This window comes from Anser cygnoides, chromosome 5, assembly GCF_040182565.1.
Source record: "Anser cygnoides isolate HZ-2024a breed goose chromosome 5, Taihu_goose_T2T_genome, whole genome shotgun sequence".
In the NCBI taxonomy this organism is placed as follows: Eukaryota; Metazoa; Chordata; class Aves; order Anseriformes; family Anatidae; genus Anser; species Anser cygnoides.
This window is the reverse complement of record NC_089877.1, coordinates 22707825-22735808: the sequence shown is the minus strand read 5'-3', so window position 1 is coordinate 22735808 and position 27984 is coordinate 22707825. Positions and strand designations below refer to the sequence as shown.

The following is a 27984-nucleotide window of genomic DNA, read 5'->3' as shown; positions in this document are numbered from 1 at the left end:
TCCCTGCTCACAGCAAGCTGATTTGCTTTCATCCAATAATCCCTGACTGCTAGAGGCTATTGCAAGATGGCCTAAATTAAATGAACCCTGAGGTAGTGTTAATTTGTGCCATAAGGTCAAAGCATTCCCTATTAACCTGAGGGCTTTGTAAGTACAATAGTGGCAGAGTCACTTTTGCATTTCTTCTTGTTGCTCAACTGAGCAGCCTAGCCACTCCTAAAGACTGGACAATCACACGGTCAAATTTATTTGCCATTAGAAAGTCTTGAATAACAGTTTATGCTAATGAAGTTCAGGCTAAGGTTGTTCATGAATTCTTTATAATATGTGGTGTGTGAAAGGTCATAGCTTGTTTCTACCTATTATTGAATAATTACGGTACTTGCTTTAAAAAATATATATTTATGAATAGTCAGTAGTTTAGTTAACCTAAAAGGGTTTCTTCTCCGAAGAACAATACTTCCACGGTGCTGGTAGGAATGTGAGTGCTTGTAAATAGCAAAATAATGAGATATATATGGACAGTTAATTTGAATAGCTGCTCAAAATTTGAACATATGCTTTTGCACAGTCTTTCGAAATATTTGACCAGCTCCACCTATATACATTGCAGTAACACACAGAGATGCATTTCAGTATATATAACATCAACTTTTGTATATTTATGTATTTTTCCCATTAAATCATGAATTAGCTTTGTCAGGCCTGCCACGCTATTGACTTCAGCTCAGACAAATTTGAACACAACTTCTATCCCAAAAGTACTATTGCTGTAATGCTTTTTCTTTTCTTTTTTCTTTTCTTTTCTTTTCTTTTCTTTTCTTTTCTTTTCTTTTCTTTTCTTTTCTTTTCTTTTCTTTTCTTTTCTTTTCTTTTCTTTTCTTTTCTTTTCTTTTCTTTTCTTTTCTTTTCTTTTCTTTTCTTTTCTTTTCTTTTCTTTTCTTTTCTTTTCTTTTCTTTTCTTTTCTTTTCTTTTCTTTTCTTTTCTTTTCTTTTCTTTTCTTTTCTTTTCTTTTCTTTTCTTTTCTTTTCTTTTCTTTTCTTTTCTTTTCTTTTCTTTTCTTTTCTTTTCTTTTCTTTTCTTTTCTTTTCTTTTCTTTTGTAATGCTGCAATGCTTTCTTCATCCTTTGGGGCCAAATCTTGAGTGTCAGCTCTGATTCCAGCATTCTTATCACTTAAAAAGGCACGGAGGATGGATGAGAAGGGAGACTGTGATATGGGAGAAAAAAAGCTCTCTCTGTTTTTCCCAAAAAGAAACCAGACAAGCATTTTTCCTAGTGTTTCAATAACTTTGGAAATATAAGCATTGTTATGTTTTGTAAGTCTAGTGTACTAAACAAAAGCTACAAAAAGCAGCATCTTATATGTATCAGCTACATGTTTGCATGTTGGCTGTCTCTCCAGTTCAAGAGTGACTCCTAAGGTAGCATCGCGGTCTCATCTCAGATCTGGTGGAACATTGTTGTCAGCTTGTGGAGGTTCTGTTAGTTGTTGCTGTTCTTGCACTCTGAGCATCTATGGGTATAACTTTGCCCCTCTGCTTCTCAGAGCCACCCACACAAACAACCACCTCTCTATTTCTTCACTTCTTTCTGTTTCTGTGGATTTCCAATCTATTTAGGCTGCAGTTTTCTCTATCCAGTCCTCACTGGGCATGATTCTTACTTGAACTAAGATAACACTGCATGGATTTGTGAGTTTAAAGAGGACCTAACAACAATGACCATAACCCATAAGTCTGCAGTTATTACAGGAAACAATGTGAGTGTAATCTTACTTTTCAGATAAAAGTCATCAGGGTGAATCAGCATTCATTGATTTAGTAATCAAATTATTCTTTTATTTTTATACTGTTATAATATTACTATATTTTCTGTTTCTAATTGCATGCTTCAATTTCGCAATTCAATGTATACATTTGATCTGGTAGGAGTTTGTCTTGCTTCACAGAAAGATGATACAACAATATTTCAATATATTTTAACTGCAGTTCCATTGAAAGTTTTGCACAAAACATCTTACCAGAACTGACGGCTTAGGACAGCCGTCCTAAGGACAAGAATCCGTCTCATGCCACAGTGGAATAAGTAGCCGTGTTTTTCACATAATGATTGTTGGTGGAACATAGTCTGGTATAGATACCTCAAAAGTGGGGTCACCTATTTTAATATAGCGATGGATGTTTTGGTAAAATTTTTGGTTACGTTCAAAATTCAGCCATAGAAAGCTGTGTGTCCTGTGACAGTGGAGAGACAGCTGTGCTGAACTGCAATGGCAGGCAACAGATTTCAACTCACCAGAACCCAGTAACTTCAGAAATTTCCCTTTCAGTACAAAGCCAGATATCAAAATACAGGTTATATGTGCCTAATATTGTCTGAGATTCTCCGTTATCAGAATTAACAGGAATTTCTTAACACCATTTTTTATAAAAGTAGAGGACAGAGGATGTTTTTCGTTCTCTTCACCAGTCACTCCCTCTTTTCTTGATCCTTCCACCCATTGCCATCATTACATATTCTTACCTTGCCCCACACACATACTTCCCATGCCTTCCTTCTTTCTATATGCAGTAGCAGTAAGAGGCTTTAAGTGTGTGTGTCTCCACTGGGGTCCACTTCAGAAGGATTCTCAGGATGCCTTACCTTCCTGATGACAGGAAAGAAATGTCATTTGTTTTGTGGGAGACTAAAGTTCAGACTAAAATCTGAATAAGAAGACAAGAATGATATCAAAACACCCCTGAAAATGTAGATAGGGCATTATTTTCAGATCCCATTGATTCCCTCACGTGTCTTCTAGCCAAGTTTCATTTGGCTACTCCAGTCTTCTTGGCTTTGTACACTATGCTAAAATTAGCTACATCCTTGAAAGCCTTATTAAATGTCATTGGATATATTCAAGCATTTACATGTTTTGGTGTTTTGCCTTGTTTTGAGCAGTATAACTTAATCAGCAGTCATGTAACAACATCCAAGACAAGTACAATAATAGCCTTGTGTTCTATTTTTCATTAATTGAGATGGATCTTGCAGTGCCTTCCATTGCACTTGTATTCATTTTTTTTCTATAAACAAGCACAGAAATATATTTTTAATTAGCAATGAAATTATGTATATAATAATATCAAGCTGCTTTCATCAAACCCCACATGATGATGATAAATGTTGGTTTTATACTCAATTTGTAGTCTCTCTTATTTATGTCATGTTATATTTTTCAGGACTTGGAAGGCTAACCCCATGATCTAGCTTAAACAGATGCAAATTAGGATTATAGCCAAAATATATTCTGAACCAGGAAATGTATTACTGAGTGTTATGATAATGGCTTCTTTAATACCTTGAAAAATAAATACAATATGCTACTTTCATTTTCAGAAATCATTTGCAAAGTGTTGTAAACTAACCAGTGTTGAGGCCTTTACTTTTTTCCAAGAAAAGTCACCACTTACTGTTAAGAAACACAATATGTTATTTCACATGCTCTGTCCAGGCTTCAGTTGAAAGAGTATTTTCAATAATAACCCTTGGAGTTAACAAGAAATATTTTTCAGCTTTTTCAGATGCATCCATAATTTCTCAAACTCCCTCTGTGTTGTATTAGTCTCTTTTGCTCTAAAATAATGCTGAATTATAAAACCTCATTTTGAAAATACTGACTCACTAGATGTGTGATGTGTTTTAGTTACAGCTGCATTTCTTTAAGGATTTCTGAGGGTCACTCCACATTTTTACTGTTTATTCCAATTCCTACTGTAAGAGCATTCCTTCTTGGTAGGTGTGTTTCTTGAGAGCAGAAAAAAACACTCCTTTTTTACAGCCGTTGTACCTCACAAGCTCTCAGCAGCAAATTGTTAGGCGATTGTGACCGGGATTGTAACCAGTGAAAGCCCAATAAGCCTTTATGGCAAACAGGATTGGCAAGAATACTGCAATAAAAGCCTTTACAATGGCTCTCTGCCATCTGACAATATTTGGTGTAGCAGTGTGGCAAGCTATGTCAGCCTCCAGAAGCTGTCTCCAGCAGGGTTGTGTTTTATCTGTCTGTTTTCACAGAGAAGCAACTTCCTTAGTTTGGGAAAATTGTGCTTCTGTAGGAAACGTTCTGTTAAAGACAACAGCAAATCATTTTCAGTGATTTCATTAGCAGCCAGGCCAAAAAACAAAGTGCTGACAGATAAGTCCATGATGAAGTTTATGCAAGTACTTAGCATTCAGTGCTTAAATGTAGTTATACGAAATTTTTTGCACTACTTTTTAAATATCAGATTAACTATGTTATTGACAAAACATTTCATGTAAGAGATAATGCTCCCAAGAAAATTCATGTAGTTGGTGAAAGAACATTGTCTTTGCAAACTATCTGCTTTTCCTTCTCGTTGCTTCTAAAGCTCATTAAAAAGGATTCTAAATTTCAATCAGTGATGTATTGAAGACTATTTTCATGAAAAAAAAAATCCTATATAATAATACTCTGTGGGCTCTCTGCCTCTTTAGAGTAAAAAAAACAAGTGTAAAATTTTAATGCAAGCTTCTGCCTGACTGTATTAAAAGTGTTTGGTCATGTTTAAATCAGATTAGTGTAATTTACAGTGAAATTATTTATGGTTGTAGACAGTCATAGCACCTCAGTGGTAACATTCATAGTCCACACTACGGTTACATAGCTGTGATACTTGTATGGACAGACACAACAGTACACTGTAACAAATAATTTAATCTTTTTTATAATAATAATAATAGTAGGGTTACCAATTCTCTGCTGTTAATTAAGCTTAATGTCTATAAGATCATATACAGATACCCTTTCAAGCAATACATTGTAAATACACCAACCCACAATTCCGCTTAGGGATGCCCAATATGCCAAAAGTATTTGGCATCAACAAAGATGTTAGCAAAGAAGAAAAATCTCTGTGTGGTACTTCTTAGAAATAATTGGAAGAGGCATGTTTTGCTTTTTTTTCTGTACAACTAGTTCTTAGAGTGCTGAAGTGAATGTTTAGTGATAAGAAAGGTGATAATACTGACATACCAAAAAGTAGCTAGAGAGCTAACAGAAGTTGTGTATGCCTTTGTCAAAGTATCAATTCATTATTCCTCTTCTTCCTGACACAAGTCCTTTCTGATATTCAGCAGAGCAAATAAAAATTCTTTATTGTGCCAATTCACCACTTCAAATCTCTGCTGTTAATTTCACTTTAAATACAAATGGCAAGATATTTGTCAGCATTAGAGTAATTTGGAGGTGGCAATACATACATTTCAAACAACCTAAACAGAAGGCCTAAGCAGAAAAGCAGAGAGCTGACTCGAAGTTCATTCCTTCTCCCTGTTTCAGGAAAACTGACTAGTCTGTTTATTGGCTAAAGGACCATAATGTGAGCAGGAAATATGCACGGAGGATGACTTTGAAAAAACTGATTCATGTAGGGAATTAAAGCAAGCATATAACATATATCAATACCAGGCTCAGTGAAGGATTTACATTAACTTCATTCATGTTTTAAATTCTGTGTTATTTCTTTTCTCAATATTTACACATATGTATATTTACATAAAATTTGGACAATAACAAAAGCCTAATGACTGAACTTTATACAAATAAACAACAAGATAAAATATGAGTTTGGAAAATGCTAGTGCATACAAGATATGTAAGCTGCAGATGTAAATAAAACATTTATTACAGCACTGGTAATTAGTGCAATTCCATGAGCAGAAAGGATGGAGATGGCATAGAAATGGATTGGAACAGAAAATGAGTTTATGTTTCTTAGTAGTATGTTCCTTATCTTTCTCAGCACCATAACTGCAGAAAATGAGAACCACCATCTTACTTCTGTACAAAACACAGGCAGTAGAAGGGTTCATGTTGAGCCATCAGAGTGTATAGAGGAATGGATGCTAGTAGAAAGACTGGCTAAAACTCAAGTCTAGCTTAAATTTGTGAAGATTTCAGAGTACCAACTCAACTGATCTCTGTCTTTATAGAGAGTCTGAAATACTGGATAACAGAGTAGCAATTCAGATAAATTTCAGGTAAACGTGAATATGAGTGAGTCACATTGTCTGGTTTACCAGACAATGGTAATGGTAATGGTAATGGGTAATGCATGTTCAAAAAAAAAAAAAAAAGAAAGAAATACAGGTTGGCTCAGATGGCAGGTTACTTGCTCTGAAAGGTATTGGAACGGGGTTATAATCAGACTAGTTTTATGGCTAAGAAAATTCTATTCTTCCAACACAGGTATTTGATCAGGGACCAGTCACAAATACATCTAAAACAGCACAGACAGATTATGTTTGGTTGAATACATCAATTATCATATGATATCTCATTATTTCCAGTAATCATATACAAAGACAGCATATATTAGCATATGGAGATAGATGTAGATGATTTTGAACACTGTTTTAGACTTTCAGCTCCCAAGGAAAGTCCAATTCTCTTATTTAAAAGGTGCTATCAAAAGATGACAGTTGAAAGACTTACAATGTAGGCTGGAAGTTTTAAGTTTCGTTATGAGATGAAGTAGAGCAGTATCTGAGGCCTCAATTTTCCATAGTGGCATTATATTCACAAATGAAGTGGGGTGGGGATATCATAATTTTGCACATCTTTGTTATTGTACTTGTTATTTTATGTTATTCTTTTGCTTCCCAGGGCAGCTGCCTCAAAAAGGAGCAGCTCCAGAAAGGAATTTTATATCAGACACACATCTTTCGTAATTACTGTCAGATTTTGCTGTGCTCTGAAAGTCCATCATCAAACAGGATCTGCTACAATTAGACCAGCCTTCTTTAGGATAACTAGCATGGTATGGTGCTGAAAAGATTTTAAACCATTAAATAGCACCAGCTAACATGATATGTGAACATGGTTGTGAACATATAACTTCACGGTCTTTCTCGATGCTTAAAACAGGGCTCCATCCCTTTCTGCCAACTCAGGTAACATGAGGTAACAACTCAGGTCAAAGGGGCCAGAATGGCATTACCTTTTCCACATTCTTTATGCTCACTATTTCAAGAGGACCAACTTGTTTTCTCACATATGTAGACCAGTCACAAAACCCCATTCCGGCAAGATGACAGCAGCTATTATGAACACAGCAACTGGACACAATTAAGAATAAACTTCATTAAAATTTTTTATAATGACAAAGAAATTTTGTATCCAAAAACTTGTAATTGAACTTTTACTTCACACCAATCTTTCCTTCTTACTTATCTGAGCTTAACATTTCATAGTTTTTTATGGCAAAGACTGTGTTTTTATATATGTTTTTACAGTACCTGACAGTCAGCTGCACTGGTTAAATAGATACCTAATGACCATAGCACTAAAAAATTGTAATGGAAGTACAACCATTAAAACGTAGTTTGGGAAAATGCTTTGAACTGCATATAATACTTTCCCCTGTCCTATCTTATCTCACATAAAGATTGATCCAATCAATCAACTAATACAAGCTTTAGATGGATCAGTTTGTAAAACCATGCTTTTCAGATTGTGTTTTATTTATTTTTAAATGTTCTTCCAAGAGAATGAGCTTACATTTCTTCCCTCACTCGTAACTTTCCATAGCTTAGTCTAAAAAATCCTTCTTGGTTTTATACCGTTCTACCCTGTTATTCCTCTGTGTAACATATCAAACACTTCTCTAACTAACTGTTATAACTACTTTTTGTAAAATCAATTTTTCCACGTTAATCACCTCCTATTTTTTTTAATGTCTGATACAGGCCATATCCTACATGGTTCCAAAACTTTCATTCCTTGTATCCTTCCAGTTTCTCAGTGGTGTCATAGCACTGGGTTTGCACATCATGAGGGTGTCAAGGTTCTCTTCACCAAAAAAAAAAAAAAAAAGAAAGGAAAATACAGGAAACTTTTGTTATTATGTGAAGATTTTTTCAGACTCACCTATTTCTTAACGTCTGTATCTTTTGCGCTCTCAGTACAGGAATGTAGGTTTTGTTATATTTGGCATAAAAAGGGTTATCTATGCTCTAAAAACAGAAGTGCATTCAGTAGCTTTAAGATAAAATCCTTACGTGTTGATTTACAGAGTATGACACTGTGCTAATTGTAAGTCATACATAAACCTTTGTTTCTGAGGGGCATTTCTGAAGTGGTTTTAGGGTCTTTTGCTTTAAACTCCTAAGAAGTACTCAGACAAAAAGTAAAAGAAAATCTGTGTCAAAAGGAAATATTATGCATTATAGTACTAACTGAAAAGGCAAAATGTAAATTAATATTTTGTGTTTTTTTTTTTTAATCCGTTTTATGGAAAATTCCCACCACAGGAATATAGCAAAAACAGACTTTTACTCTGATATTAGAAACTGCTTTTGGAGTAAGATGAGTATACTGAATGGGTTAACCAGAAAAAAAAGAACTGCTTTATAATACCTGCCATCTATGATTATTATAATCTTGCAGACAAATATAATTACAGTGTATGATGTCTGTTTATGTCTGTGAAAGCTTTGATTGTGTAGCCTTGTCTGTATTACACTGCAAAACAGCATAAACAATTACATTGTGTAGTAACTAATCCAGTGCTAATGCCCTGAGCTATGGGTGTCACTTCGAATTACAAGGATTTATGTGATACTTACACCTGCCTTTTTCAGGTAAATTTGACCACAATGCACTTAGTGTTATACTGATTTGTACAACCTAGAAGCTGATTAACAGACTGCAGAGATAAGGGGAATTACTTAAATAAGAGCACATACAATAAAGTAATAATTACTCTGGAGTTTCATTATCTGATACAGAAAGGAAAAGAGAGGCTGCAGTATCTTTGTAATGATTAAAATATTAAGATAGGATCTTTAAAATTCTAAAGACAGGGTCGATTTTACAGAGTAGGTTATATTCAAATTCACCATAACATGTTATCAATGTGCATGTTCCATTCAAAATAAAAGCTCTTAGAAGTTGTATTGACCACATCTTTACCTTATGCTTGAAAAATCGTGATCACTTGAAGGCAACAACCAGAAACAAGTGGGCATTGTGTTTTATTTATATTTATAAAAATAAAAACTTTTATTTATATGTGCATTAGAAAATGAACGGACTGACAGAACTGAACACAGCTTTCAAATACAGCTAATGCTATCTCTCAGCTTGAGGTAAAGTTGAACCTCTGATCTATAGGTAAACTAGTTCAATAACCAAAAGTTTACAGAGAGATAGTAAGGATGCCTTAGAATATATATTTGATACAGATGTGGGGGTCAGCAAGGGAAATAAGGAAACAAATGCTCACCCTAGTGAGAGTTATGAGTGTCTCTCTCAGTAGGACCCAAATTGTAAGACATCTTTGCTTTCCCACTTCCCAGCAGTAATCAGGTTATGGAAAAGAACAACCTAGAGAAAGCTGGTGTTACAGCCCACCTTGGGGTTTTGGCTGCCTGGACTCAGGGCCAGAACCAGTTGCTTATGTGCTTTTCCAAAATAGTGCAAGTTCTACACTTTCCAGATGAGAACAGCAAATGGTTTGCATGTACTTTACCATTTGTATACCTGAATTCCTTCATAGGAAGCAGGGTGGTGTTACAGCATAATAATTGCAACAAATACTACCCAAATGTTCAAAATGTCTTCCAGCCAAGGTCATTAAGATTCTACTGTTTGGCTCTGTGCATGTATACATGCCTTGTGTTTGTGTCCCTTACAGTCATAAGAGAGCCTGAATAGCTCAATACCCAGAGGATCACAGCTGTTTATTTTTTGAGTACTGCAGCAGAGATTTAGCCTATAGCTGGAAGGGTGTGCTTTCGTGTAGAACCAAGAAACACAGTCCAGTAGTATGAAATATGAGTCCTCATTTTATCTATTATGTTGCTTGCTAAAAAAGTTTTATTTCCACATTTCTGTGAGAGAAATGGAGGTCAGGTCTGTTCTGGTCAGGTCTAAGATCTAGCTAGTAATGGACTTCAATAGAAGTGCCATTTAAACAACCACAAGCAATGTTGCCTTTTTTACAACATGCAATAGTGTGAACTTTTGACGATGAAAGGACATGCACGATGCTACTTGAGTGTAAAAATATGTAGCAAATATGGTTATGCCTTTCTCCACAACTGGAATGATCTATTCTTTTCCACTGTCGCCTCATGATACTTATGTAAAGATACATATCAATGTTAAGATTGCAGCCACAGGTGCTTTACTGTGAAAGCATGCAACAGTTCATCTTTCTACAAATTTTATAAAGGACTTGCCTTAGTCTGAACGTGTAAGAAGAAACATTATATTTAATTGAAAGGAAAGAGGAATGAATTTCTTTTGTTATTATATTAGAGTATATAGCAGAACAAGGAATAAACTATGAGCATAGATCAATAAGCAAAATTAAAACTTTGTTCATCATAAAGGAAAAAACACATTTCAAATAAATGTTCTAGATTTTTAATATGAAGCTGACCTAGCACAATTTATTCCTGAGTCATACACAGAAATGTTGCTGTGCAGTGAACCATAGTAGCATGAAAGTCTGACCATTTTGCAGATTTATGGAACCCCAGTAGGCTTTTCTTTCTAAATTTAAACTATATGTTATACCCACAAGCAGAGTCTTAAAACAACATTAATGCTCTGATATTAGCGTTGCCAGAAAAGCACTGATACTTTGAACCATTGCTGTTGCCGGGCAAGTCTGTCATTTCAAAACTTGAATGAAATCTGGGAAGTCTCTCATCACAAGTGCACGTCAAACTCTTTTAAAATCACCCACTGAAAATGTGGTAAATAAATAAATCATTTTTAAGATATTGGCACGTTATCTGAAAAGATCTGACTCCTTAACAAGCCCTTTTAATCACTTTAATTACCCCCACTCTAAGAATGATTGAATGTGCAGAGTATATAAAAGGAAAGCTATTTGTTTGGAGACAGCATTGAATGTAAAGGTGATACTCTAATTGGCTACAGTTTTAGCTTTTCCATCATCACCCTCACACATGAAGGTCTTCAGTGTCTGACAAAGTAACAGCCACTCTACTGACTGTTCACTGGATCTTCAGTGTACTGAAACTTTGCAGAAACAGTTGTGAAGAAAAAAAATATATTCTCTGAATTATGAGGCAACTACAGATTATATATAGGAAAAAGTTTACAGTTTTTCCTATATATAGGAAAAACAAGTTTTTCCTGTTTATAGGAAAAACAGTTTTTCCTATATATAGGAAAAACAATGCACACAGCATTAAAGTGAGATGAGCTGGAAACAGAAAGCATCAAGAAATCCTGGATCAAACAAATTTTTGTAATACCTCCATTAAAATGGAAATACATGTTTTGGGGCGTTTCACTGTATTTAAGTCAACTGTAAGAATAAAGTTTGTCGTATTTATAGTTTGTCGTACATAAAGAGTGAGAAGTAAACAACACCGAGTGCATATAAATTAGTAGTATGCTCTCCCATTAAGAGTAGTATGCTCTCCCGTTAAGCTGATTTCAGTCCTGACCATCTTATCTCAAAAAATATTACATCAATAATAGAAGAAGGTTTCAAAAAATGTTACCGAGGAAATGTAAATGGCTTGGTAAATTAGAGTAATGTGAAATAACAGCAGTTTCACTGGTGTGAAGAAGAATAGAGTAAAATACATAGAACAAACTGAAGGAAGAAAATACTTGCCATGGATATCTAACCTAGGGAACAAATTACCATAAGATATTATTAATGCCTAATGAATATCAGATTTGGAAGATACAAGCCTTCATGCCCTTAAATCTAAACCATCGTGTACAAAGTTAGAAAAAAAGGCTTTTCCACTAAGTAGATTATTTCAAGTATGCTTCTTGTGGAGCCCTTTGTGACTTCCCCTGTAGTATCTGCCAGTTGACAAAGACAGGAAATAGACCGAAAGCGTGGAGAACTTCTGGTTCACAATATACAGGTGAATGTATTTTGTTAAATAAAACTCAGATTCATTTCATGAACTATGGCTAAGCACAGGCTTAATTAATTTTTGCACTAATATATTCTAATATATTGCATCCTTTCCATTCCTGATCCATCTGTCTTTGGAATACTGACAGCAAGAATTTTTATTTATTTTATTTTTTTCTGTTTGGTAATTTTTTTCCTATCTGTGTGTTTATTGTAACACATAGAGTAATGCTAATATTTTGTTTCTGAAGAACAGGAGGAAATTCAATGCAAAATACTTTAATGTTTCTTTTAAGGTCCTTCTTTTTAGGCTTATTCCACTCTCAACCTTTCCATATTTACTGTATTTTAATGTAATTTATTGTCACCAGAAACACTATCGCTAGTAAGGTACCATGCATGTTTGCATTTACCATTCACATATATATTGTATATTCTGAGAAGTAGCTCTAGCAGAAACATCCTTTGTTCTCAAGAAAGCACACATAGGGACAAACTATTAGCAAGGCTAATATAGCTCATCTGAGCTATAACATCTTCTGTATGCTTAATATGATTATGATATTTTATTTATGTAAAGCCCCTTTTAAAACTTCCAGATGAGTGTTAACCAGCTAGTACAGGGTTTCACAAGATCTTCCTGGCACAGGAAGAAATTTTTCTCTGCTGCTAGATAAAGCAATTTTTTATATATATATATTATTCCTAAGTGATAGTGTTATGTTCCAAAGGAGCAGCTACCCCAAATATTGCTGATAAATCACAGTCTTGGGGTAAGTTGTATGGTACTATTGAGATATTTGTAATTCATCACACCCCTTTTATGTTTACTAACTTTGATGTTAATCCATGAGTAGGATGGCCTTCGGTGAATGAAATCTATTTTTACAGCTGTTTTAAAATTGATTAGATTGCAGGCACGCCTACTGAAATCACTCAACCAATTGAAGAAACAGAATGAGATTTGGATTATAGGGTTTCAGATAATACCAAGTCCCTTGTGAAAGGTATGTTATTTCTTCTCTTTGTTCTGCTTTTGGAAAAGTATAGCTGTGGGATGGGGTTTTTTTTTCAACTGTATAGGTCACAGGAATTATAAAGATTTCCAAAGCAAAATCACAGTCTGTGTTCTGAATAAAGCTAATCCAGAGCAGAGTGGTTTGCAGAGGTGTTTAGTGTATTATATATGATCATCATTAGTGTCCTTTCAAGGACATAGAAAGAGCTTCTTTAACTATCAGTTCAAAATAATTCAAATATTTCAGCTTTGGTTATTATATAACCATAGCATTAGATAAATAAAATTCTTATAGTGAATCACACTACGTGATACATTATACAACCATTAAGGGTAAAACCCATTTTTTGCAAAGTGACAGAGTTGCTTCTTTACAGTAGAGGTTTAAAGGCTAATGCTCTGTTAACCAAATTCCTGAAGGTCGGTTAGTGCTAGTAAGAGCAGCTGAATCAAAGCATTTCAGCATGCATGTCTTCATCAGCTCAAGGTGTAAAAAACAGTGATGCCATAGAGAAAACAAGCTGACTGCAGCTGAAGAGCCTACTGATGGGCTTGGCATTTTTCTTTCACAAACCTTTAGGCCTACTCCTTTGGTTACATATAGATGGTTAAGGCACAGAAGTTTATTTCAAGTTAGATTCTTATATACTCATATTTTCAGAGAAGCCTTTGGTTGCACAAAAAGCTGTATAAACAAGCCATAGAAGAGTACATTTCTAGTATCAACAAATCTATATGCCTTCAAGTTTATTTTTGACTAAAAAAATGTTCATTCATCTGAAATAGTTTTGTTTCTTTACATTCTGTAACTGTTGTGAGTTAAAATATGTTGACTGAATATACCCACACTGATGCAGACAAAATGTACAAGCTTGTTTGTATGTAATTATAAGCAGGAGAGGTAATTTGTGTTAACATCATAAGGTTTTCAACCCTCCATTACATCCTCAGAAGCAAGTTAAGATACAATGACAAAGTTACTATCAAGTCAATTGAAAGCCATCCCATTAACTACAATGATATATCAGTACAGCTTCCAGAAGGATCTGTCCTGTTTGGTTCAGTATTTATGTTATGGATTTGCATTATAGAATAGAAAACAGTTACCACATTTGAAGGTGACACAACTTGGGAGGAATTGCAAGCATAATGGAAAACATAATTGAATTCAGTAAGTTTTTAATGAACTGAAAAGGTGGTACTGAAAAGAGATTGCTGCTCAACAAGAACACATGTCAAAGTTTTACGTAGAGGGAACAACCATCAGCTATACAGAGCATGGGAAGTATCAGGTGAGGGAGGAGTTCTGCAGGATATGACCTGAAACAGCAGATCTCATATGGCGTTGTTTAAGGCATGTTGAATTATCCTTTTGGTCTGCTGAAAAACTCCATCCAGTCATGGGGAATGATATATCAAGAAAGTTATGCGCGTCTGAACAGAATGCAGAAAAGAGGAGCTAAAAAAGATAGAGATCTGGAAAACACAATATATGATGAGAGGTTGGAAGAAGGTAGCTAAAACAAACTGAGAGAAGGCAGCAAGGAGGGAATATTTTATTAACCCAGCCTATGTTAGATACAATGGGAAAGAATAGCCTAAAATTTCAGGAACGGAAATTTAAACTAGACATTGAAAACCAACATGTAAATGGAAAGTGTAATAACATATGGGTGAAGATAGCATCAGCAGACTGTAGAATCTTCTGTAGAATCAATAGTTTCAATAACTTTAAAGACAGGATTGGTCGCTTTGTTCATCCCAAGCTCAATATCACCCCAAAGTCAGTTATTTTTACGTGGTCTTAATCGAAGATCAATGAAGTGACACAGTCTTAATCAAAAGCAAGTATTAATCCCATTTGCAGAAGTCTGATTGTCAATTTACACATTTACATGGAACATAAAGTTCAGTTTATCTTCATAAATATGAAGGTACCAATGACTGAGCATTGCTTTAGCAGGTGGAAAACAGCATTTTCCTTCTTGATTTGGTAGTGATTCACCTCTAAGTATTTGAGCAGGTTGTAATGGTATCTAACCACAACCAGAAGACCCTGGCATTTTCAAAGCTGGGAAAGGAAAGCAATGGAGTGATGAAAGAAAACTTTTCACCAGTGAGTTAATATTAAGAAAACCAGAAATAGTGGGAGGGAGGGGGATTTTAAAAATGAATAGCTCTCAAAGATAATCTGCTGTAAAAATAAGTATGACTCCCCTCTGACAGATTTCTTCTCATTAATACAACTTGAAGATGCAGGGCTGTACATCAGCCAGAAGCTCTGAAGTATGTTTTAGCTTGACAGGGTGAGAAAAAATTTGGAACCTACTAAGTACGAGGTACGGGTATAAACATCTTTTCTGTACCTATTGTCTTAATACCTGTGTTATCTTTTGTTTGTTTGTTTGTAAATGAATGCATCTATTTCACCATTGTCTCAAGCCCTGTGAATTTCACTGCTATTCTATGACACAAGATTTATTCCATTTCCAATATGTGCTGGAACCTGCAGACAGGGATAACCAAGCATTCTAGCATTTCCCAGCACATTGTTAGAGGTTTAGATCGTCTCTGCTTTAACTGGAGAGCAGATAATATAGAAGTCTGCAAATGAAAAGTTTTCATCTGTTAATGAAACAAATTGTTTGGAATGTGTCAGACCATCTTTAAATCCCTTGGTGGAGCTTTTTTGGATTAGATTTAATAAAATACATCAGGAGTAATTCAGATCCAGTTCATTCTGTTTTGCAAAAGAAGAGTAGATTGATTTTTTATGGTCCATTCCTATTTTCCAAAGGACTATGGGTATGCGTACTGTGCAATCAAAGAAGGTGCTGCAGCATAGATAGTGACACAGATTACCTTTAATCTGGTTAACATGGACACTAAGTGCAGTGATGACCTCAAAGACTTTACAGAGTTACGTAGGGTTTCTGACATCCTGGATGCACGGTCACAGGCTCCATTATTCTAATATGGCGTGCTTCCCTGCTGTTTTTACCTCTGCCATCTTCTCTTTCTCTACAGTCAGTGATATTTAATATATGAACCCCACTGTAGACCCAGAGATTATTTTCCATCAAGTATATTGGAAGCTCCTTAATATATACCTAAATTTAAATGGGACACATCTTGTCCAAAGTGGGTGTCACTTTGTATATATCAAGCATACAGACCAGATCAAACTGAATTATCGCAGACTAGTAAATTTCCATGATTAGCTGAATTGTGATTGCTGTCTCTGTGTATCTTTCCTGTCTGCAGGAAGTGAAAGGAAATATGGCATAGGTTAAACTGAAATGAGAAACTAATTGACTATAATATCAAGATTACCTAATTACTTGTAAAGGAGAACCGTTCCTTAAGGATACCCTCCTATCCCAACAAAGAAGTTCCAAAAAATTTGAAGAAAAATAGATCATTTGCTAGGCCTGAGCAAATCATAGGTATTGCAGTTTATAATCGTTCTTTGAATGTTTTGGTCTACGTTTTTATTTTCTGAACTATTTTAGAAAGATAATTGAGAAACTAATTGATATACTTGTAAAAAATTAAAAGTCTGTCCATGTAAGAGTATGGGCATTGAAGGAAACTTAAGCAAAGTATTTTTATTAATAGCATACTCAATTACCATGGCTCAGCTGACATACACTTACTTCCACTGTGGTCTCTTTATTTTTAGTCCAAGGCTTTAGTTTCTTAAGCCAGACCTTTCAGCACTGAAGGAAACAACTCAATAAAACCAATTTGGATACAATACTCAGAACTGGTACTTACTGCAATATCCAGTGTTGGTGACAGGCTGTCTGGAGCCCTGCCAGTGCTGATTTAGCAGTATATGCCAGCTCAGTGAGTCAGAAACAGTTTTTACATGTGCCAGCTCAATTGTGCAAGGTTGCTCAGAAATCCCTTTCAATTTCCAGGCAGAATAATTGCTGTATTTCCAATCTACTCTCCTTAGGAGAAGGGAACAAAGGAAAGGAGAAGCATCAATAGAATGGCTTTTACTATCAAATTTGTAGCTTGCTCTGGAAGGTCACTGCTTTGAAAATATTTCTCTGTAAAAGAATATTTAGGTCATGTGATAGAGGGTGCAGCTTTCTGTCATTCCAGTATGCAAGAGAAAAAAAAAACAGTAATGGAAGAGAATAAGTGCTAGGAAACAATAGCAATAAAGGCTGAAGAGTCACTTGCTTAGGAAAAAAAATAGCAAAACTTTAGGAATGTACATGCGTAGTTGTTCTATGTAAATTTAGCCCATGCTTCATATCTCAGAGAAAAGGTGAAAAATGGAAAACAAGTGTGATTTTTTTAACATCTGTAATGAAATGAACTAGTAACAGTGTAGTTGTTGGGATACTGCTTTCTTGTGAGTACAGAATGACTTTGTAGAAAATATCAGCTTCAGTCCAATTCCCTTACAGTTCTTCTGTTCAGCTCACTATGAAATACGAAAACACCATTTTTATGAAACAAGCCAAAATAGCTATTCATCATTTGCCCAGGACACCATCATTACTGACTGGTTTCATAAAAAGCAAATTGTAATTTAGTTTTTATGGAAACCAGAACCCACCTGGAATAGGTTTATGTTGCTTGACTTAAAAACAGTAATAAAACTGGATAAAAGGATAAAATCTACATTATAATAGTCACTGAAATCAGTAGCCATCTCTTACTGAGTACCTATGACAAGATTGGTACAACAAAGAAAAGTTGCCTTCTACTCAGATTTCCACACAAGGAAATTACAACCTCAGTAAGAGGAACAATGTGGTTTGAACGCTCAAACCCATGCTCCCTACCCCAAAACCTAGTTACCATAGCTGGTATAGGTGATGGGAAAAGGAAATTCTCCGTTCCTAGACTTTGAATGAATAACCTGCATGCTCAATAACACTTATTTTTTTTCCTAGGGGATGAAGCATTTATTGTGCTCCTATATGACTCCTAATTCCAATGGGTTTCAAGATTCAGATAACTTCCTGCTATCTTTAACCTCTGAAAAATTCCTCTCATCATTTTTTTTTCAATCTTTCTTTCTTTGCCTGCTTCCACCTCTAGCTCACCTTTACATGATATTACATGATACTGGCTTTTGTTATTACCCTGATCTTTCATTTACACAAAGGTTCCTTTCCATGTTGTCTTAGTATAGTCAAAGCAAATGGTTTTCTTAAAGATGTTACATTTAAAGAAAAAGAGGAAAAAGAAAAAAAAAAAAAGAATAATTCAGATAAAAGTGACAGGTTAAATCAAGAACGCAACTCTGATAGACTTTCTGGCATCAGCTTCTAACTACCTTTGGGCCAGCTGTGTGGCTTACTGATTATCCATGCTGTGACAGCAGAGGCATCTGTTTTGGTTTCCAGGATCTAGTTTGCATATGCAATCAGCACAACCATATTCACACAGATGTGCACTGTATGGAGCTCCAGCTTTCAGAACTCTGCAGTCCACAGTGCACTCCAAAAAAAGTCTTTTGTCTTTTTTTTTCCCCCTTACTATAACTTCAGTCGATGGTTTTGTAACCTAAATGGCATAGATTTCATTTACTTGTGATATAACTTATCTCATCCTACTATTTCACATTAACCGAGGCAATCTAGCCCATCAGTAGTTTAGCCTGGTGAGGGATGTCAAACACAACAAGAAGGCCTTCTATAAGTATCCAACTGGCAAAAAAGAAGACTGGGAAAATGTGGGCCTGCTGCTGTAGGAGCATCCAATTTTCTAAAGACTTAACGCCATAACTTATAACTACCATAAGGTGGTCGTAATCCATATAGTCTATATTCCCTTTAGAAATTCCAGGTCATGATTGTCTGAGTTGTCTTTAGAGCACAGGAGGAAACAGCTACTGTTGTTTATCATCTGGTTTTGAAACTCAATTTATATCCACTCACGTTAGCATGCTTAACAAAATTTCCACTGTTTTGCCCTTTAAATAGATTCATCTGACTACTTTATTAAAAGTAAACTGTCTTCCATACCTTTAGTTCTCAGAAACATCACTTTCTCCCCCATACACACATGTACCAGTACATAGTAAAGTAAAATGTACATACCACAATTATATTTCCTCAATGGTTAGAAAACAAAGGAAATATCATGTTGTTCTGAATGTCGTGCACTGTAAAGTAGAAACAATTGTGTGTACTTAAACAGTACATAAGTATACTTCTTTATGATGAAAATAAATACAAATACAAGTTGAGAATATGATTGATAAAATAGCAAAGTATGTGACCCTTAGTGGTAATCCGATAATCTTGCAGCTCTTCTTTTCTAGTTTCTGTGGCTTTCAGGCATCTGACTGCAAAATCTGTATAACAGGCTCAGTAAAACAAAAATATATTACCGTCTTAAATTCAACAGTCAAAGAAATTTGCTTTATAAATCCATTCAGAGGGAAAGCTCTTTTACACTGCTTCTCCCAAACTTTTCTAATTCATTGGTTTACTATCAATATTCACCCGTGTCCCCCAATCTAATTCCCTTAGTACAGCGCAAATAGAGTCTAATATTTTCTCCCATTCCTAAGAAAGCCAAATCCATTGATATCCTAGGTAACTTCCCTGCCCTTGAATTTGAGTCATCCAACCAAACACTCAAAAGTTTTGGCAATGTACTTCTATAGATTAATCTATAATGCTTAACATAGAATTATATTATTTCTGTAGTGTCATTTTATGATATGTACTTTAAAATATGGGTAAATAATAATAATAATACCAAGGATGAATCAGTTTTACTAAAGAAAACCTGTTAGAACTCAGTAACAGCATAAAAATACACATAGTTCCTAAAACCTTATCCTCATTACGTGTCTTTATCCAGAAATCATCGGTTGTGGGTGTTCTGATAAGCTAATTATGAGCACTATATGAAATTTATAAAGTCATTTGTTGTATTCCCAATATCAATCTTATATCCAATATCAAGCAGGATTCCGTAGCTAGGGCCTAGCTTATGCTATTCTAATCACTTGAAACACTGAAAAACAGTTTCTTCTATTTGCTTCTAGACATTATTTACCTTCTACAGTCCTCCAAAAGGAAATACTCAAGAGTTCTTAACACCTGATGAGGTGCTTATAATAACCACTTAAATGATAAAATTAAAGAGATTTTTTTTAAATACTGACCCCACTTCCTCCTATATATGATTCACAATAAAAACTGCAATAAAAAAATTACATTATGTTTGTTAATGGAAACAAGCCATTTTAACATAATCATCAAGGACTAAATAGGTTCGTTTTAAATTTTGGTATATTTTAAAACTGTAACAAAGTCAGTGAAAGTAGGAACTGTTAAACCAACACTGGATGGGGGTTTTGACCTGTTCAATTTGCCCTTTGTATTGCAAAACATCTGCCTTGTAAGATGCTTACAAAAACTGTAAGTCCAAAAAATGTTAGAAAATATAATATCACCCATACCTTTAAGTAGAAAAACTGGGTAAAAGCTGAATTTGCAGTGTCCATGTAATCCGTTGTCTACAGGTTTGGTTGTCACATTCTCACATTCCAAAATTTGGTTCATAACAGACCTTAAACTTCACATAGAGAAATGTAGGCACCTGAGAAAGCTAGTAGGTGTCACTGCAAAATATTGCATCATGTAATGATATTGCAAGGAGAATGTCATAGTGACATATTATGCCAGACAAATTTTAATCTTGTTTGTGGTCAGACAATCTGTACAGATCATCTACTTTGCTATGCAAATACGTGATGGGGACAGTTAGAAGAATGGAAACAAACTCCTCTTGGCAAGGCAAAAACTTTGCACAAAAGAGATCAACAATTTAGACTTCATTTATAAATAATACATATCTTCACCCATGCATATTTGCATACTTGGCTGTGGGAAGGGAACATCGAACTTCAGCTTTAACAGACATAACCCGATACTCAAAATAACCGGTGTGGTCTTCACCAAAAATACTGTTAATCGGAGTCTGTCATCTTTTCAACTACTGAACTAAATCTTATTACTGATGAAATGCCTCAACACATTTATGCGTAGTTGCTAAGGAAAGCAAATGTGTTGGTCAAATGACTTTTGACATAAAATATCTATCTTTCTGCAATAGCAGCTTTGAACTGACTGACATAATAGGGAAGGTTTGAACAGCCCTGGATAATATGCTGGTTGGCAAATGCCATACCAGGCACAGCGTGTTAATTATGTTGTCTATGTGGGTAGCAGTTCCTTATGATATTTGTCTATGTATGTGTAATTTTAACAAATTAAAAAATAAATGAATAAAAACGTGAGAAAGTGGGATTTGTTCTGTGGTTTGATAGTGACGGATCACTGAATTTCCAAGAAAGAATGCATCTGGTTATCTCAAGATCTTGCGTTTTACCTGTGTATAAGCTACAGCTCCTTTTGATATTTGAAATGGTATATTTCATTATTCTAAAATAATTACTAAAAGTAAGAAATAACTTAAAGGAAGATCTGGTCCTTCTTGTAGGATTGTTTTGACAGCTGATACAACTCATGCTGAGATGCTTAGAAATCTAATGCTCAACTCCTGATACTTATTAAAGGTCTTTCATACTAAAGTTAAGGATTTTATTATGCATTTCACCTTTAGGGCATGTTTACTATTTAGTTCTCTTCATTCTTTGGCAAAAACAACAAAAATTTAATTGTGACTACTTCTGTGTGTCCTTGGAAAGAAAAGTTTCCCTTGCTTATTGCAGAAATCAGAACAGAGAAATCTGATTGACTTAATAATCCTGCTTCACAGAGTAGTAATTTTTGTTTTTGAAGATTCTTTCATTTTCATAGAAAATATATCATAACCTGTAATGAAACTTAAAGTATTATTTGGCAGTTAAAACACAGAAGTGTATATTTATATTTTTCAGCAAACTCTACTACTTTGTAAATGCTCATCTGTTACGTGTCAAGAAGGACAGAGAAATGCATTATAGTTAATAAAAGACTGATAAACTGTTCATTATATTTAAAGATTTCTTTCATTTATCATTTTCCCTAATCAGATTAAATGGAGTGATTAAACGTTTTACTACGTTTGGGAGTAGACAGCATCATGAAGCCTATACTGAACAGAAGATCACAGATCTTATCCTATCTTACCCAGATCATATCCTGGCTTGCAACTGGTTTGATCTATTCTTTTCACATAATCACTCTCTTAATTTATCTTCTTTATTAATTTATCTGCTGAGAAGATGCGTATTTATGGAAGCTCAGATATTAGTGAATCTTACCATCCCAAACTAAACATGAGATAATCATATAGCTGGAAGAAGTGGCTCAAACAGAATCTTGTTAGACCTTCAATGTCCATCCTATTTGAGATTTATATATTCTTTCCGATCACTCAACACCCCCAGAGATCTTTTTGCCTTCAGTAGCTGCCTGGAATTTTCCCATGACTAAATCTCTTCTTGAAGTAAAATTAATTGAAGAGTGGAATAAATCCAGTAACTTAACTTGGAGGATACAAAAACATAGTACAATGAACTTAATATTATTCCCAAAACTAGGGAGTATGACACAAGGTGGCCTTTGTCCTGTAGAAAGAATAGATATACATAGTATAAGTGAATTAATGTGCAACAATTGGATTGTGGAAGATAATCTGGTCCACTCTTTCTTTTTCTCCCCCCTCATCTTAAACAGTTCCTAGTTACAGTGCTGATTTTTTGAGGGGTAGGGAAAATAAGCTGGTCTATATTCAAAATCAGAAAAATCAGAAAACTGTTGTGGGTGAGGGGAGGAAGAGAGAGGCAGAGAAGTTTTTCCCCAATTATAATTAAAGGGGTTTGTTGAGAAGATTTAGAGATGGAAGCATCTAGCAGAGATGGGGACAAATAAAAATGGGTTCCAGAGTATGCTTGAGAGAGAGCACTGTGTTTGGAAAGCTTTGGCTATTTCTTTGTCATCTGATATCTTCTTTAAAAATATGTTATGTCACTCTTCAGAGATAAGAGCACTGAGTTTGTGTAAGCGACATGAGATTCTTATATTGTCACTTTGGGGCAACTCTCAGTAAATCATAGAATCATTCACGTGGGAAACGATCTCCAAAATCATCATCTAGTCCAACCTCTATATTTTGGGGTATACAATTTCAGGTATATTTTTTTTTCCTCATCATTATTTGTTATACTTACATGATGCTCTAAATATCTAATAAACACTCTTTAGATGAAAGCTACTAGTTAAAAAAAAATTACATGTAAATAGCTTTACGTAGAATTGTTAGGGTTTGGATATAGAAATGTTCTCAGAAAAGTGAGTTGCTATAAAGTGTCAAACACAATGTTCTTTCCAGATTTTCCAGCAGCAGTTTGGTTCTGTCCTTTCTAATGCATCTGTTTTAAGATGTTGGAGCGTATCCTCTCCCTTTTCCCCCGCTACTCAGAAAGCAAGATCCTGTTCCTACTGATTACACTAACATAGAATATTCCTACAGATCAATAGGAAAAGAGAATCTGCTTAAGAGATTTTGCAGTCAACAAAAGATCATAGGGCTTTCGGCTATTTGCAGGCTTGCCTTGTCAGTTTAAGAGAAAGTTCAGCACTGAATATCATCATTCAGATTTCATAGCCATAAATTGGGCAACTTACTTAGCATTTGTAAATAGACATCCCTCAGATGTTTCTCAGATTTTCTGTAGAGAAACTTCACGCTTCCATTTTAGCACTCCATCCTTTCCCATCCAATACCAATGTTATGAAGGTTCATGAAAATAGTTCTCCTGCATCATTCCACAGTATTTTGTGTGTAGTCTGCAAGATACCTTTTAATTCAGTCTGCAGTAAATCCAGAGGAAGAGGTCAGATTCTCATCTACAAATCAATGAATCACAGGATTATATGACAGGAGAAGAAAACACGTGAAACCTAATGTTTTCAGGTTGCTTAGATGTTGTGAGACTGTTGCACCGGCACCTCCCTGTTGCTAATTAGATTTAGGTGAAGTAATTTGAGTAAGGTAAAGTAATTATGTCTGCAAGTCCTTGGCTGGGTAAATGTGTGATAGATTGTCTGTATGAATGGTAAAATAATGCTGGTATATGACAGTAGCAAATGAGCACTCATTTATCAGTTTACAGTAGACCTAGCTACAGATATGAAAGCAATAGAATAATGTTCCTGACACAGCTGAAATTCAAGGTTTGATTTTCATGATGAAACTTGAAGCTGGTGTAAATAATATGTTTGAAAAAATATATATTAGAATGAAGAGAATGAACACGAATACAAGGAATTTTCAAGAAAGATGCCACCTTTATTACTCGAAAGAAGAATATATAGCATTACATCATAATTAATGTTTTATCTGTTCTACTGAAATATGTGAACCTTTATGGGAAAAAAACATATAAATTTTGTATTAAACTTGTATGAAATCTTTCCGTGTTTACCCTTTATATTTTTTTTCTTTTACAGACGTGTATCTGTCAAGCTCGTGATCACTAAATGTGATTCTGTCACATTGAAAAAAATGTATCTGTGACAAAGATGAGATGACTGTGAACAAGGCCAATGACACTGAGCTACAGCAGGACAGAATAAAGCAGAAGGTTTGATAATGAGAGATTACACTTTCCAGCTATTCTTGAAGACCAGAGGGAGGGAATTATTTGGTTTATGCTGGCAGCAATTTCCCTAAGCCCTGTGAGATGGCATACCTCAAGCTGTTGCAAATGTAGGCAGAACAACCATAGGCCATGGCTCTTGGTTGGATCTAGATTCCCTGGGGCATAGAATATATTGAAAAGGCTCCTAAATAGGGGCTGATCACTTAATTTGACTGTTTGAATGGAAGTCCCACATATTCTTCAATCACTAACACTTGTTCACAGCTCCCTTGAAGCTTAATAATCACTTCTGATTTTTTTTTTAAATTAGATTAGCTGCTCGTGGTTACAGTTTTACAACTGTAACATATCAAATGTGTTAAGCAGTACTTACGCACTGTCCCCTTTTCTGGGTTCTGTAAAGCTGCAATGAACAAAGATTATTAAGTTCCTGCTGTGTTTAAGTTTCCTACAGGTCAGTTTTAATAAACTGTTTGTTTGTTCAGAAATGTACAGTAGCCACATTAACCCCCAACCCCTGAAAACTTAAACCAAGCTTTCCCCCAAAAAAAATTTGAAAATAGAAATATATTAGTATTCATTTGTAGATATTTAAATAGCCCACAATTTACCCCTTTTCTGTAAGGAAATTGTGATTAATTGCAAGGGTTAAAGATTTTGTTGTAAATTTTTCTGAAGCGACAGTACTTATAGCCTTTTGTCCTTAATAATGTCACTGCAAGAAAAAATCATTCAAGATTTTCAGTCTTAGTGAACAAGAAACACCTTCGTCTTTATCAAAATACAAAAAAACATCTATTCTTATGTAAATTTTATGTCAGACATATAAATGACCCTTTTTGTCATTCCTCTACAGGAGTTGATTGATTCATGCTACTACTCTAAAATGTACATACAAATCACAGCGCTAAGAAAATTTTCTTTTCATAATGTCAAATAATGTAAACTTTATTATAAAATACTTCACAATTACTTATATTGTATTTCAATTTAAATCCAGTCAGGTGTTCTGTAAGGATAATATGCCATAGACAGAAGAAAGGCACTTATGTGGAAAAATGTACTGACTTTATCCAACTAATTATGTTTAGATAGGTAAGAATGTTAATATGTGTATGTGTGTCTGCTTGTGTGTGTATTGTACAAACCATTTGTAAATTGCCATAAAGATTAGTCACCTAATTAGTTGCTACTGTATATTATTTTTAAAAGATCCAGATAGAAGATGCATTGGCAAACATTCAGACCATCTTTATGTTATTACATCTAATTGTAAACATCAACACATTTAATTATCATGTAAGCATGAACAATTATGTCATTACTTTGTAAACATACATGAAAGGTTATGCATCACTGCCATATATTATAAAATGTTATTAATATAATGAAAGACAACCATACTAAACTTCTTCCCCAGTCTTTTGTTAACTCATTTGAGAAAGCCACAGTAATGAGGATACTGTGTTTCTGCTTTAGAATACGGAATATCGATCCCATATGAAAAATTGACAGGTTTCTCAATCTTTCGTTTAATATTTTTTTGAAATTACTTATAAAAGATTGTACACTCTTGACAATATGAAGTCATATATATTCCACACACAAAAAAAAAAATACCAGAAGCAAATATCCATTTCCCTTCTGAAGAGGCATTATGAAAACTAACTCACACTTCTTTAAAAGGGAGAAAATAATCTAGGATCATAGAAGCTTCATTGTGCTTTAAATTTGTTTGAAAGCAGATAAGGATTAGGTGAACAAAAAGGTAATGATTTTATATTATCATTTTCACACTTGCTCCTACACATAAAAGACACTGATTTTAGAAAATGTATAGCCTTAAGGTTGACTAACACTTTACTATTTTAATATTCAATTTTGATTTGCACTTAAATTTGCTAAATTTTTATAGTCTGGACTGACATTCTCATGTCAGATGTTGGATGATAAATATTGTTCAAAGATTTTCTAGTATTTTAAAACTCTCACAGCATTTCACCTGGAATTCTTAGCTCATGAATGCTTTGGAGCAGAAACCTGAATTTTGCCCACTGAATTTTGTCCAGCCAAATACAACCAGGTTATGAATTTGTAGATACTATGGTTCATCTTATAATAGTGGATACCACGTTCTAGTTCTTAGTAAAAATCCTTTAGAACTAGGCAATATAATTTCCTGAACACAAGGCATGTTTCAACTTAATACTGTACAACACTGAGCATTAGGCATGCTTCAACTCTACCTAGCAGCTGGTAGGCCCATACGGTCTGATGAACTCCTGTTTACAAAGACTAACTCAAATGTAAAAATTGTTTAGGCATGTTAGTGTCAAACTGCATCTATTCTAATAAGCCTGCTAAGACCACAGGCTCATTAGCTACAGGGTAGCAATCTACTGACATAACTATACTATTTCCTCCTTAATTACTCCAGAATTTTTCTGTTGTGAAAAAATACCTATGAAGCATGCTGTGAAAATGGCTGTAACATCAGCTGAAGGAAATAGTCAACTACTTACCAGCCAACTATTTTTCCATATATACTACCTAAGTTCTGTGCTGGTGGTTACACACAAGACACTGTTACAATGCAGGTAATTTTTGCTATATGTCTTCTGAAAAACCAACAAACAATACAAAACCAAAAAAAATGTACAAACTGGAGATCAAGAATGTTAATTTTCTAAGTTAGAAACTCAGAGTTCAGGAAACCCAAGAACTGAGGTTAATTCAGTAAAGTCAGTTCAGTACTCATGCATAACTTTTAGGGTATAGTCCTTATTTACCTGTTCTTTGTAGAATTTTTTCACATTTGCCTAATTGAATACATTACACTATGTTCTAGGAACATATCGAGGATAAACTGTGAAAGAGAATAAATTGCCAAAAGAAAACTGATTCATCCATCATATAACTAGGACCAAAAGAAAATTAATTCATCCATCATGTAACTAGGAAAGTCTGTAGGAGCAGAATATGTCTGGAAATTGTAGGTGAAGGATGAGGAATTTGAATTGTGACAGTGAGAAATGAATCTACCACAAAGTTGTAATGTGATGGTAATCGAGACACTTAAACCAAAATTTCACATATGGCTCCTAATGGCTGCTAAAAATGGTCACACTTTCTGGGTACCTATTTGAGTCATCCTTGGCAGATACATAGAAGTGCCAAATGATCACAGCTGTGACTGAAATGAGTTGGATCTGTGCTTGTTATTTAAAGTGTTCTGAAAAATGAGGCCCAAACTCTTTCAAATTAGTGAACACTAATGTGTTCACTAACTATTCATGAACACTCGACCATTTTAATTTTTTAAAACTTTAATTTCTTACATAGACTTCCTTAGTACTGACAAAATTATTTTGCAACTTCTTGTCTTTTTAATCACCTTTGTAGCTTTAGCATGGATTTTTTTCATTGTGTTGTTATAGCTTTCATAGGTA

The 27984-nt window shown here is 34.7% G+C and overlaps 1 protein-coding gene across 7 annotated transcripts in view; it reads left to right on the top strand.

The window, feature by feature from the left end:
* The window catches only part of G2E3 (G2/M-phase specific E3 ubiquitin protein ligase), a 243817-nt gene that overhangs the window by 157913 nt on the left and 57920 nt on the right, over nucleotides 1-27984 (top strand). For 3 of the 7 annotated variants that reach the window (XM_013174290.3, XM_048058863.2, XM_066997266.1), the window contains 2 exons: nucleotides 12832-12928; nucleotides 24384-24517. The exons of 1 other annotated variant lie outside the window; for it this stretch is intronic. The gene's annotated coding sequence lies outside the window, so the exon portion shown is untranslated. Of the gene's footprint in view, nucleotides 1-12831; nucleotides 12929-15261; nucleotides 15279-24383; nucleotides 24518-25535; nucleotides 25631-27984 lie in introns of those variants that run through there. 3 more of the 7 variants (XM_048058864.2, XM_066997262.1, XM_048058865.2) reach the window with 3 other exon arrangements.